Source organism: Hibiscus syriacus, unplaced genomic scaffold, assembly GCF_006381635.1.
Source record: "Hibiscus syriacus cultivar Baekdansim isolate YM2019G1 unplaced genomic scaffold, ASM638163v2 tig00110694_pilon, whole genome shotgun sequence".
In the NCBI taxonomy this organism is placed as follows: Eukaryota; Viridiplantae; Streptophyta; class Magnoliopsida; order Malvales; family Malvaceae; genus Hibiscus; species Hibiscus syriacus.
The window spans coordinates 3,121,156-3,134,887 of NW_024062828.1; the positions used below are offsets into that span (position 1 = coordinate 3,121,156).

General features: G+C 33.8%; 1 pseudogene; it reads right to left on the bottom strand.

Moving 5' to 3' along the window:
• Nucleotides 1–5,958: 5,958 nt before the first annotated feature.
• Nucleotides 5,959–13,527, bottom strand: LOC120138592 (annotated as a pseudogene).
• Nucleotides 13,528–13,732: the final 205 nt, after the last annotated feature.

Here is a 13,732-nt window from a genome sequence, read left to right on the forward strand (position 1 = left end):
TTTTAAAAGAATAATGATGAGATTATAATAAAAATCCCTCTATAAACTCTAAGTTAATTTAACTATCTAGTATTTACCTTGTTAAGACCTCAATTGATATTATATGGGTTTTACCAAAGCATTGCATAAGAATCTATCTTGGTTAAGCCTAGAATAAGCACGTGATATTATTTTGTTGAAGTATTAGTAGTAACTTAACTAGGTTATTCTAATAGGATTAGAAACCTAGAGGTTAGTTATTTGGATAAATCATAAGATAATTTGTACAAGCGTTGCTCACCAAATGGAGAAATTACATTAGATGTAATTAGCAAAATGTTGCTTACCTAGATAAACATTCTCCTAAGAGAAAAGCCAAAGCTAAGTTAGGAAAAAGGTGAAATATGGATCCTTACTAGAAAAACTTTCGAGAAGTTTTTCCAAAATTTTAAACATGAGGATTTTTTAATTTTGATAAAATGTTGGGAGTGACTTATTAATAAAGATCTATTCCTAAAATTGTAAACTCAGTACATTTACTAACAATATATATTTCTATCGTTGTAGATTTAATGGTAAATAACAACACACTACCATTACGATTAATCCTTGAGAAGGATAAGCTGAATGACTTGAACTTCCTTAACTAGTTGAGTAATTTGAGAATTGTTTTCAAACAAGAATGGAAGGTATATGCCATGGAAGAACCCATTCATGGTGAACCGATGGCTATTGCTTATAGAGTTGATAAAGACAAGTATAAGAAACACTTGGATGACGTATTGGACATAGGATGTCTAATTCTTGCCACCATGTCCCCTGAGCTTCAATAGCAACATGAGGACATGGTTGCATATGATATGATTCAAAACCTCAAGGAATTGTATGAGGGGAAAGTAAATTAAGAGAGGTATGAGACCTAAAAAGCTCTATTTCAATGCAAAATGATCGAATGATCTCCTGTAGGAGATCATGGCATCAAAATGATGGAATATATCCAAATGTTGGAGAAATTAGGATTCCCTCTCAAAGATGAAATGGCTACTAATGTTTTCCTGCAATCATTTTTTGATAACTTTAATCAATTTTTCCATAGTTTCAATATGAATGAAATTAACAAGAACTTGCCATAGTTACTCGACAAGTTACGAACTACAGAGAGTAACAGGAAAAAGGTTAGACGTAAGCCCATTCTGATTGTCCGAAAGGATAAAAGAAACAGAAAGAACAAGGTAGTGGCAAAGCCTAAGGTTAATGGAAAATACAAGCTCAAAGAAAATTTTACATTGAAACCTAAAAGAGGAGTAAGCAAGGAATGAAAATGTTTCCACTGCAACAAGAGCAAACACTGGAAAAGAAACTACATTGTTTACCTTGAAAACGTCAGAAAGGCAAAAGCAAATAGAGTGTTCGTTCCAGGCATTTATGTTATTTATGTTAATTTATCAACATCTACTTTTTGGGTATTAGATAATGATCGTGGTTTTCATATTTTTACTTCTATACATGGACTGTAAAAGAGAAGGAATATTTCTAAGGGAGACGTGGACCTACAAGTGAGAAGTGGAGCAAGAGTTGTTGCATTAGTTATAGGGACATATGTTTTACCTTTGTCTAGTGGACTTAAATTATATTTAGAGAAATTTTATTTTGTGCCTAGTTTGACCAAAAACATTATTTTTGTCTTTTGTTTGGTCAACATTGGTTTTGAGATTATTGTCAAGAATAATTATAGTTCGTTTTATCTCAATAATGTTTTTTATTGAACGACACCTTTTTTCAATGGTCTTTAAAATTAAGATAATGCCATTTATAAAATAAATACAAAAAGGTAAAAAACAAATGAATCAAATCAAACTTGTCTATGGCACTGTTGTTTAGGCCATATATGTGAGAAACACATATTAAAGCTCCATAAAGATGGATTCTTAGATTCATTTGTTTTCAAACAATTTAATGTATGTGAATCCTACTTATTGGAAAAAATGATTAAGGCTCATTTTAATAGTAAAGGTGAGCAAGCAAGTGATTTATTGAAATTAATACATAGTGATGTATATGGGTCAATGAATACACAAGCCAGAGGTGGGTTCCAATACTTCATTACATTCACTAATGACTTCAGTCGGTATGGGTACATTTACCTTATGCGCCATAAATTTGTAGCCTTTGAAAAGTTAAAAGAATTAAAAAATGAAGTACAAAACCGATTGGGCAAGAGTCTTAAGGTACTTCAATCGGATTGAGATGGAGAATACTTGAGTATAGATTTTGATAAACTCCTGAAAGAGTGTGGGATTATCTCATAGCTTACACCACCTGATACACCACGGTGGAATGGAGTTTTAAGAGGATAAATCAAACATTGTTAGACATGACTCGATCAATGATGATTCATAGTGATCTTGCAACTTCTTATTGGAGACATGCACTCAAAAATATTGCTTTCACACTGTATTCCATTCCATCTATATCGGTTCAAAAGACATCATATGAGATATGGACTGGAAAATGTCCTGGTATGCTTTTTATGAAGATTTAGGGTTGCAAAGCTTATGTCAAACATCAGATGTCTACAAAGCTCGAACCTAAGTCTCATAAGTGTATTCTAGTTGGTATTCTAAAGAAACTAAATGATATTATTTTTCAATCCTAACGAGAGCAAAGTATTTTTGTTTTAGAATGGGAGGTTTTTTTTAAAGATAATTTCTCTCAAAGAAATGGAATGGCATAAATATTGAACTTGTAGAAGTTTGAGAATAATATATCAATGAACCAAAATTTGAGCAGGTTCCACAAATTGTTGAGAAACAATCAATAAATTTAGAAAGCACAACCACTACGAAGGTCTATAAGAGAATGCCATTTACCTTAGAGATATGGATTTTTCGTTACCACACATGGAGATGTTCTTCTTAAGGATCAAGATGAGCCTAGAATATATCAAGAAGTAGTGTCGAGCCCAGACTTTAAGAAATGGCTTGAATCCATGAGGTTTGAGATGGATTCCATGTTAATAAACTAAGTATGAACTTTGGTTGAACCGCCTGAAGGGGTTAAACCCATAGATTGTAATTTGCTTTTCAAGAAGAAAACTGACATGGATGGTAATGTACATATATACAAGGGGCAATTGGTTGCTAAAGATTTTTTATAAGTTCACGGTATAGACTATGATGAAACTTTCTCCCATAATTCTATGTTTAAATCCATTCAAATATTGCTTGCATAATTGCATTCTAAGACTATGAAATCTAGAAAATGGACCTCAAAATCGCTCTCATTAATGGGAAACTTGAAGAAAATGTGTATATGATACAAACATAAGGATTTGTTGCTCTAGGAAATGTTAGAAAGGTTTGTAAGCTACAGAGGTATATTTCTGGACTAAAACATGCTTCTTGAAGCTTGTATATAGACGTATACTCATCATAGGAAATGATGATATGCTTTGTGTTTATAAGAAGGCTAGTGAGATCATTGATTCCTTTCTAATCTTGTATGTATACGACATACTCATCATAGGAAATGATATACTTACTTTACGATATGTTACGACTTGTTTAGGTAGTTGTTTTGAGTTGGGTGGGGCAACATATATCATAGGAGTTAATATCTATAGAGATAGACCAAGATAACTCCTAAGTCTAAGTCAAAGTGCATACATAAATAAAGTGCTAAAAAGGTTGGGTATGGAAGAATCCAAGAAAAGATTTTTACCTATGAGACATGGTATGCACTCTCAAAGGAAATGTGTCATTCGACTTTGTAAGAAAGAGAACAGGTGAATAAGATTCAATATTATTCAGTTGTTGGTTCTATCATATATGTTATGATATGTACTCGACCAGATATATCGTACGATTTAAGCATGACGAGTCGGTATCAAGTAAATCCTGGTGAAGGTCACTGGGTTGAAGTTACAAATATCCTTAAATACTTGAAAAGAACTAAGGATTTATTCCTTGTATATAAAGGGGAAGAAGATCTTAGTGTAAGAGGTTACACAATTGACAAGGATATCTCATGATCGCAATCACAATCGTGTTTTGTATTTTTTCTTAATAGATGTGATGTGTGGTGGAAGAGCTCAAAGCAAGACAAAGTAGCTGATTCTATAATAGATGTTAAAATATTACAGCCAATGAAGTAACAAACGGGGTTATTTGGATCAAGAAGTTCATATCCAAACTAGGGGTTGTTCCCAGCATATTAGATGATATAAAAATTTGTTGTGAAAACAATATAGCCATTGCATAAGCAGAGGAACCCATATCTCATCAATAATCCAAACATATTATTAGGCTCTTCCATCTCATTTGATATATCATAGATCGGGGAGATGTGAAGATATGTAGAATACACATGGATGACAACATTGTTGATCCTCTAACAAAGCCTCTAAAATAATAGAAGCATTATCGTCACATTGAGTCACTTGTATTAGATATGTGAGTGATCGGTCTTAAAGCTAGTGTGAGATTGTTAAAGTATGCCCAAAGACCAATCATGAGATGATTGAAACGATATACTTTCTTTACCATGTTTATTTAATAAATGCATTGACGTTATTTTCTTGAGTTATATTTTTTTGTATTAAATAAACTGAAAGATAATAATGCCCATATAATAATATGATTATTGAAAATTCCTTAGTCGAGTATTATTGTGGACATGGATAATAATAATACGTTCAAGGGTAACATATTTTTTATTGATGACAATGAGTTGTCACTGATATAGAGATGCCAAAATCAATACATGAGTATGTGTTTAAAGAGAAACATATTGGATTGACCCGCTATGAGTATATATCTTGGATTATTATGTGACAATCACAACATTACACATGGTGATAACTACATGTATGATCCTCAGACTTAAGATTATAACTATCTCAACACATGTATTCGTATGTTTTGATACAGTTACACATGCTTCGTAACTGGTAGCACCATAAAGACTGATGTTGAATATATCACAATATATATAGTGTGGTATGAATAATCAAGATAGGATTTGTCCTTCTTACATAATAGGAACTATATCACAGGCCACTTGATTGACTAAGACCAGAAATGCATGACCATGCTTGAACAAGTCGATATGAGATATCACAAGTTGTTCATTTATTATAGTATACTCTAGATATCAAGAAACATTAGATGGGCTATACAAGTGTGACTGTTCCAAGAATTATGCCCAATCTAGATATAAAATGACAAAATGATATAGGCATAATGCAATAATAAAATAACCCTAATGTTTGACAGTAGTGTCAAATTTACCCGTATTATTTTTTTGGAACATTTGGGAAATGAATGTTTATTTTTGGGTAAAAAATAACCCATGCTGGATGAAAACCGTCAATCACCTAACAGTCATCGCCAGGTGCTGACGAAACGCACACGCGTGGAGGGGAAAGTTGATGTGGATGTCCAGGTCATCGAGATCGCTGACGTGGCACTGCCACATCTTTTTTTAAAAATTATTATTTATATTTTATATTATTAATTCAAACCAATCAGAGAGTGACATGTGTCACTCTCTGATTGGTACACAATGAAAATGGTGAAATTCATGAAAGGGGACTCAAACCTGGGTCTCTCGGATGAATTGATGCTTGTTTTCCCACCAGACTAAGCTACTTACTCGAGTAATGAAAGAAACAAACTATATTTAATAGATCCTTCAGTCTGAATTTCATTAAAAAAACAAAGGATCTGCATAATAAGGGTTTTGTATTCTCTGTCGCTAACTAAATGATTTCCTTTGCCGCTAACCAAGCTACTGTCCTTCGTCTACCAGATCCTGGAATTATTCAGGATTTGGAAATGTTATATATAATCCCCATGAATTTATATTACAATTCGTGTAATGCTGAAACTGTTAAAAAAGAGAATACACCAGAAAGTGTTAAAGGGGAGAAAAATAACCAGGTGGAAAAATTCACAACATTGATGGCCATTGAAATCATCATCAACACCAGGACGAAACTGTGAGTAGGGGCACCTCTTTCCAAGCTAATGATAGAAACTATGTTGGGATTCAATTAGCGAATACGAGGAGTTATAATTATAATTCCACAACATAATTTTTGCTTGAGTTATCGTGTAGTGGCTAAGGGTTACTACTTCAAAACCAACACTTTCCATTAAACACTTTCCAATAATCCCCGTTATTTTCTGACCCAGTAATAGCCTTTCAACTTGTATTTTCTCGGGTGATTCGCGAGGCAAGTTCGGTTCCAATGATTCGAACACGGTCGAGTAATATCGCAGAGTATTCTTTAATTGGTTCGGGAACCCAAATCGATTTAAACTTGCTTCATACTCACCCAATGTCATGATTTTGGGGTTTAAAGATTTAGCCAAACGGATAGTTTTCTCTACAACGACTGGAGTAGCATCTAACAAATTATACAATTGAAGCATGAAATTTACGGCCAGTACCTCATCCTCGTCAACCCAGCAACAATACTCAATGAGTTCCTTAATCAGAGTTAGAATCAGTTTGAATTCAAAATTCAAATCTAAAAGCTTCGCAAAGTCACGTAGACGGCTACCAATAGCATTAAGGGAATGAGCCAGAGATAATTCAAAATAGGGGCAGGTATACCGGAAATACGAATCTGAGTCAATTTTCTAGCTGACCTAGTCGCTAAGTGTTGCAAAAGAGCAGCCATTGAACTCATTGTACAATCCCAAATTACACTATGTGAATCTTGCTTACCAGCTCCGTTGCTTCGAGAATTGCTTGATTTGTCGTTAAGTGAGAAAATTTTGAATAAGTTAACATGTCGTTCAATAGTTTGTAAGAGATAGTGAAGTCCTCAGACGTCATTTCGATCAGATTCTGTCTTTTATCTGCTCGAACACAGACTTTACTATAAAGAGCTTGGGCAAAGTACAAAGCCACTCTCTAAGTTGGATCTCTATATTCTGACATTGAGTCCCTCCAATGATTTAATTGCTCGTTTAGGTTCCGAGTTAGTGAGTTTAGCGCAGTCGAGTAAAGCTTTTAGAAGTGGGGTAGCTACCTCGATCTCATATGAATCAACCGAGACCCCTGCTGTGTCGTTTCTGAGTGGGGGACTGGCTCGGGGGGGCAGCTTGCTTTGCCTTCTTCAACGGTGACTTAAGGAGATAGAGGTGAAGGAGGGGGACAATATAGGTAGCTGAGGCTGAGGTTGCAGAATAGAGATAAGATTTTTCGTTGCTTCTCTAAGCTGAAAGTTTATTCCATAGGCTAAACTGGAAAGAACATACGAGCAGCGTGATTTAGAAAGAGAGAGAGCTAGAGAGTAAACTGGGGGTTTCAGAAGTGAGGGAAACGAAGGAGAGGAGCAAGAGAGTTGGGACCGAAAAGGAAATCATGGATAAGGTAGATGGATTGAAAGGTAAATCTACACCAATAGGAGAGTGACACGTGTCGCTCTCTCACTGGTACAAAATTCTAAAAAATATTAATTTTTTAACAAAAAATTTGACGTGTCAATTCCACCTCAACATAAATTAGTGACGTGGACACACCACGTCATCATTTGTGTCCATGTGTGCTTGCTTAGTCAGCTGGAGGCATTGACCGTCAGTTGACTAACAGTTTCCATTTAATGGGGTGACTTTTGAATCAAAATGAAACGTTAAGGGATCAAATATTCCAAAAAAACAATACGGGCAAATTTGACACCATTGTCAAACGTTAAGTTTATTTTGTTGCATTATGCCAATTATATAATACATAAAAGGGTTAGTCATGAAGAGGTTATGTTGAATCATGGCTTCTTGTAACTTATGTGACAATGATACATTGCTAGATGTCACTCATTGTTTGTAATATTAGAATGGTTCTAATAATTACTACTAATGTTACAAGAACCTACAGGGTCACACCCCAGGATTGAAATAAGCAAATATTAAATAAGTTGTAAATGAGCAATTTTATTATACATTAATAAAGTGTACAATTAAGAACATCAATAAAGTGTACAATTAAGATTAATATATATATATATATATATATATTGAATTATACTGAATGTACTAAATAAGTATTAAAAGAATATAATTAGAGTAATTATATTTCTTTTAATAAATTCAAGATAAAACTCTAAAAGTTAGGGTAACAACATAATAAAAATGAATAAGATAGTCTGATAGTCGTTCTAGTTCTTTGACGAAATTCTCAAAATAATTTTGAGAAAAAGAAAATTTGCTCTCAACCGAGTGAACTGATTAGAGGTCGAGACGACTTCATGGAGGCTTAAGAATCAAACTAATCGTGACTAAACTGTCGATTTGCTGTTATTCTAGGAACCAAAAATATTTCACTCATCATTTCCTCCTGAATTCGATTTTTAGTACATGGATCACTAGTGAGATCATCGGATTAATTTTTCGTTGTGCCATGAGGTTTACCGATAATCCCAATAGTAGTATTGATACCTTGTTCATAGGGTATCGTTACTTTTTGTCAGGTATCGATACCCAAGGGTGGGGTATCGATACCATCTGTAAATAACACTTTCTAGGATGCACAATTAGTATTAGTACCCTTGGAGGTATCGATACTATATAAAACTAAGTTATTCGTACTTTAAGTAAGTGTATTGATAATGAAATGTGTTTCCCAAACATCGAATCTAATTTTGGTATCGATACCCAAGGAGGTATCAATACCCTAATAGAGAAGTATTGATACTCTAAGTAGGGGTATCGATACTATAAGGCTTTCCTAGATTCCAAAATGCAAGTTTAGTACCGGTAACGATGGAGGGTACCATACTATAGGGTCAGTATCAATACTAAAGGGGTTAGTATTAGTACCATCATTCTGATTTGAGCAAGAAGCCTAATCCTTGAAAAAAGGGCTGGGGAGGGAACCATTAAAGCTAATATAATGAATGCACATGTGAGAATAGCTAATAAACATAGTCAAAACTTAAAAATTTTATGACGTAAGAGATCATAAAACTAGCCTTGTGTGATGCTCAGGAAATAACTAGGACACTTGAGTTGCTCTAGTAGTATGACGATCGTCTTGTATGTATATAATATCCAAATATGTCTCAATTAATGCCAAGGCACTTTAGTTGTTGGTGGGGCCCATATGCCCCTTGTATCACAAGGATTAGGTTAGTTGGATGTTGTTTGCGATGCAAAAATTATAGATCTCACCTTAGGTAGGATAAAATGGTATACGTCCTGAGATGCAATGAACCATTCGACCACAACTTGATACCTACCTCGGCATTTATGTTAACATACATGTATGCTATTATCTTTACTTGATAGCATGACTATATAATGAACAATTTAGTATAGTTTAGTTGTTAGTGTGACTCTGGGCTAGTAAGCTCAGTGTTCAAAATTTGTTTCCGTACGTAGGTTCTTAGGAGGAGCATTTGAGGAGTTTATCGCACAACTTGCACTCCATAGAGATCAGAGTAGCAGAGTACATTTTGATTCTTTTTTCTTAGAGGGTATGTACTATTTGTAGACCTTATGTATTTGAGTCATAACTCTATTTTAAAATACTAGATCTGTATATTTTAAAATAGTTGATATTCTTATGATTTTAATTTATTTTTTATGGATGATATTTAAATGGTAATTTCCATGTGTTTGAAACAAAAAATTTGGGTTAGCCACTACGGTGGTCTCATGTAATATTCTAGTCGCCCAATCTTCAGATCTGATCGGATTAGGGTGTTACATGGTTCTTCAACTCACACTATCATCGATTCCATTGATATTTTAAATTATTCCTTATCGTAGCTCGAATCTCTTCAGGGTACTATCAAACAGACTCTTCCACATGCAACTTAACCCACGATAAATGACATGACTTGTGGTTGAAGAAGAAGACCGACAAAAGTGGATTACAACAACATCGACAATGCATGAGTTTATTTATTTTTAAGTTTTAGAAATTTGATCGGTAATGAAGAAAGATAAATTGTTTGGTGGGGAAGATAATTGAAGAGAGTCACAAGAGTGATGAACATATTGACTACATATGACGATTAAGGTTCATGTTTGAGAGAAAAAGTGTTTAGAACTTACTCAGTTCAATTCATGTCAAAAGCATAATTCGACCTCAAAATTTTAGGACAAATTCAAGATGGATAGAACACTCCCTAATGAGCCAAAGTTAGATAAAGCGCATTAATTTTATATTCAAGCTCAGAAGGATTCAAAATTTGATATGACTCGACCCATACTCATCCTTAATTCTACACTTTTACATAACTATTGGTGTGTAATGTAATTAAGAGAACATATAATAAAAACTTGATCTCTTAAGATGTTCATAATTAGATTATGGGTATGTTTACTATAATTTGTTAACCATGTTAAAGCTAGGTCATGAAAAAACTCTCAATATTGAATAGTTTTAACATTCTCAGAATTTGAAACATTATTTCCTCTTTATTCATTGTTAAATTTTATGCCGAGAGGGTTACATCATGAATCATTCTAATAATAAAAATTTTCTATGTTGAAATATATTTACTCAAAGAAATATCTTTTGTCCATTTTAGTAACTTTTAATACTAGAATTTCATATGTATCATCCAAGTTTGGGATATTTCAAATCAACAGGATTAATATTCTTTTAATTTCACGCGGTTTTCTAAAGTAACATTCTTATACATATGAGTTTAAATTTTATCTGATTCAACACATACTACATAAAATTAGTAATTCATTTATTTTTCATACATCCCACATTCTCAAATATTTTGAGGTAGAAATTTATTCCTACATATTATGTGTCTTGGTAAGTTTCAATAAAGACATAAATAAATTTTATAACAATTTTACTCAAGCAAACCTGGATAAATTTTTAATAGGTTTTAATCATGCAAACTCTATTTTTTAAATTTTGCTTTCATATATTTATATTCTCAATGTCTCAACATATTTAATTGGTAGAATGAAATTATGAAATTTCTTTTTTCACTCTAAAAATAATATAGTATTTTATACCTTTGTCTCGTTTAAAAGGAATTTTCAAATATTTTCATAATCATTCAAAATGAAGAGTTAAATTTGAAGATAAACAAATCTTCTCCTACTTCTATTTGTGGGAGTATAACCATTAATTTTAATAGCTACAAAATTTAGGTAACATCATTTGTCTATTCATATTAATGAAAGCATTTATTTGAAAAGAACTTCAATTACTTTTTACCCTTTTACATGGTGTATCAACTGTCATAGTATTTGTGATTTTAAAATAGTGACTACTTTAATGGTTAAAGGGATTATTGTTATCCCTAAAGGTATTGGTTCGAGCACCAAGTCTTAAAATGAGGATATACTAGACACTAGACACTCTAATCACCCTAGATTAATTAAAAAAATTGTAAACATAAAAATGAGCAATGCACCATATATGTTTATAAGAAAGAGAGGTGACACACTAGATACTCTTAAGTACCAAGTCTTTTATAAAGCTAATCTTAGACATATACATTTATACTATCATACTTTTCTCATTTAACCATTTATGATTAGTAAAATATATTCCCCTTAAATATGTTTTGTAATAAATTTGATTAAAAATATAAATTATGTTTTGTCTTAGTCTCAAAATATTATGGTTTGACTTAAATGTGTTCATGTTATGTTTAAGGGATAATATACAAATCTTCGTTAATAAAATTTTGAGATATCAAAACATAAATAAAAAAGGAAAAAAAAAGTTCACATAATTTTATCTAATAGGTTGAATTATAACAACTAAGTGGACTTATTCATTTTCAGCATGTCTTTAACTCAAATCATCTCATCGTCAACTTTAATCAGAATGACTCTAGAGTTTACTGTGACATTTATTTCATTTGAGTTACCACATCTTTTAATTTTTTGAATTTAGAATCATAGAAAAATTGATAACTCCGTAAAAGGCCACATTTTGGGACCTTTTACTTAAGTTATTGAATGTCTAAAAGCTCATTTAGGACCATGTAGATGCATTTAGTTGCATGAGGTGGATTTCGGTTTGCCGTGGCATTTTATTTTTACAGCGGTGCTGCCTTATGGGAAAGGTGATTGTCTGATGATGTGAAGGTATTGAGAGCAAGGAAAAGAGGAAAGAAAATGACGTGGCATAAGGAGATTGCTGAGCTAAATAAAAATGCCAAGATCAACTGGCATTTCGAAAGAGCACAAGGTGAAAGAAGGTATTTTCTAGCCAGCTGTCCCCGACTCTTCGTGTCATCTGCCCGAGAAATCCGCCTCGAGGATACGCCTGGAGGGGTCAGCGCTTCTGTAGCCAACCCTGTTGACCACGTCGCCTGATCCTGCAGATCCTGTCTGTCCTTGGGCGCCTGCCACGGGATTATACCGGCCACTAAGTCAGTAACCCAGGTTGTGTCAAAGTCTGCTCTGCCCGACTCCTAAGCAACTCAACCATGGTTTTGGGGTTTCCTAAGATAATTAAAACTAAGTCTTAGGATTTGTTCTCCCCTATAAATAGAGGATGAAGCCACTCTGAAGAAGACTTTGGTTCCACACTAAATTGAGCTTAAAGAGTTAGAGTGAGAAGGTCTCAACTTTCTCAGTCAATCCGTCTTGCCGTGGCATTTCTCCTTGACAAGTCTGAGGGAGTGGCAGTTTGAGCATCCGAGAGGAGCTAGTCTGCTGGGAGCAGTTCTTGGTGGCTGAGGGAAGCACTGGGCAGTGCACGTCGAAGGCTTTCTCTCATCCCCTTAGTTCTTTGCTTTCATATTTTGTTATTGGGTTGTAAGGAACGAATGAAACTTGCTTTGTGCTTGTTTATTTCGAACCCCACCATGAACTAATCCTATTTGGTGGAGTTCGCTTGGATGTTTAAGTTTTATTTACATGAATGGTTGTTTTTATATGCTTTAATTTGTTTTGTTTATGAAGCTTAATGCTTTAAGGTTGTAGGAGCTATGAGAGTAGCCTTTCCTTAGAAGATGCTTAGGGTTCGAGGCAATGCCTCGACAAAAATATCTTTAGTCTTCGAGAGAAGCTAGGGAGGAACTACATAAACAAGGGGTTCTAGATAGTAACTAGGCCTAATCCACCTTAGAGATAAGGCTAGGATTTCATTCGACTAAAAGAAGCTATACAAAAATGATAGGTTAAATTTTAATGATGCCGTAAAAAGGTATTACCAAGACATATCCTGTTATCTGAACCAATAGGATCACTGCAGGGGTTTACGCCAATCGGTTTTGCCAGGGCATCTTTAATCTGTCGAGTCCCTTACTAGAGATAGCATAGGGCACCTCTGTAAACTCTGTCGGGCAGGTTAAGCATATAGGAAATATCATTCAGAGAAATAGACTTAGATTTTCCTAGTGACTCCTACCTCTCATTCCCATAGCAGCTTGTCGTGTGAGAAAGCTAAAGTCCTATATATTATATTTAGCATTTGCAATTTTATTTTGCCTTGGCATTAAAATTTGTTTGCATGCATTACATTTTAATTTACCACAACATATCCATTTGCTACCTCACTGCCATCATCCATTTCCACATCAGTCAATTCATATTGCCGCAGCATTCTCATTTGTATATACCATTACTAACTTTACTTAAGTGACAAAGTAAAGTTCCTTGACAAACCTATTTGACTTCTCCAATTCCCTGTGGAGACGATACTCAACTTATCATTTTATTACTTATTCGATTGTGTATACTTGCACACATATTCGCACCCATATTTAGTACTCAAAAATACCGGACAAAAATTTAACAAGATTAGCCTTTAAAGG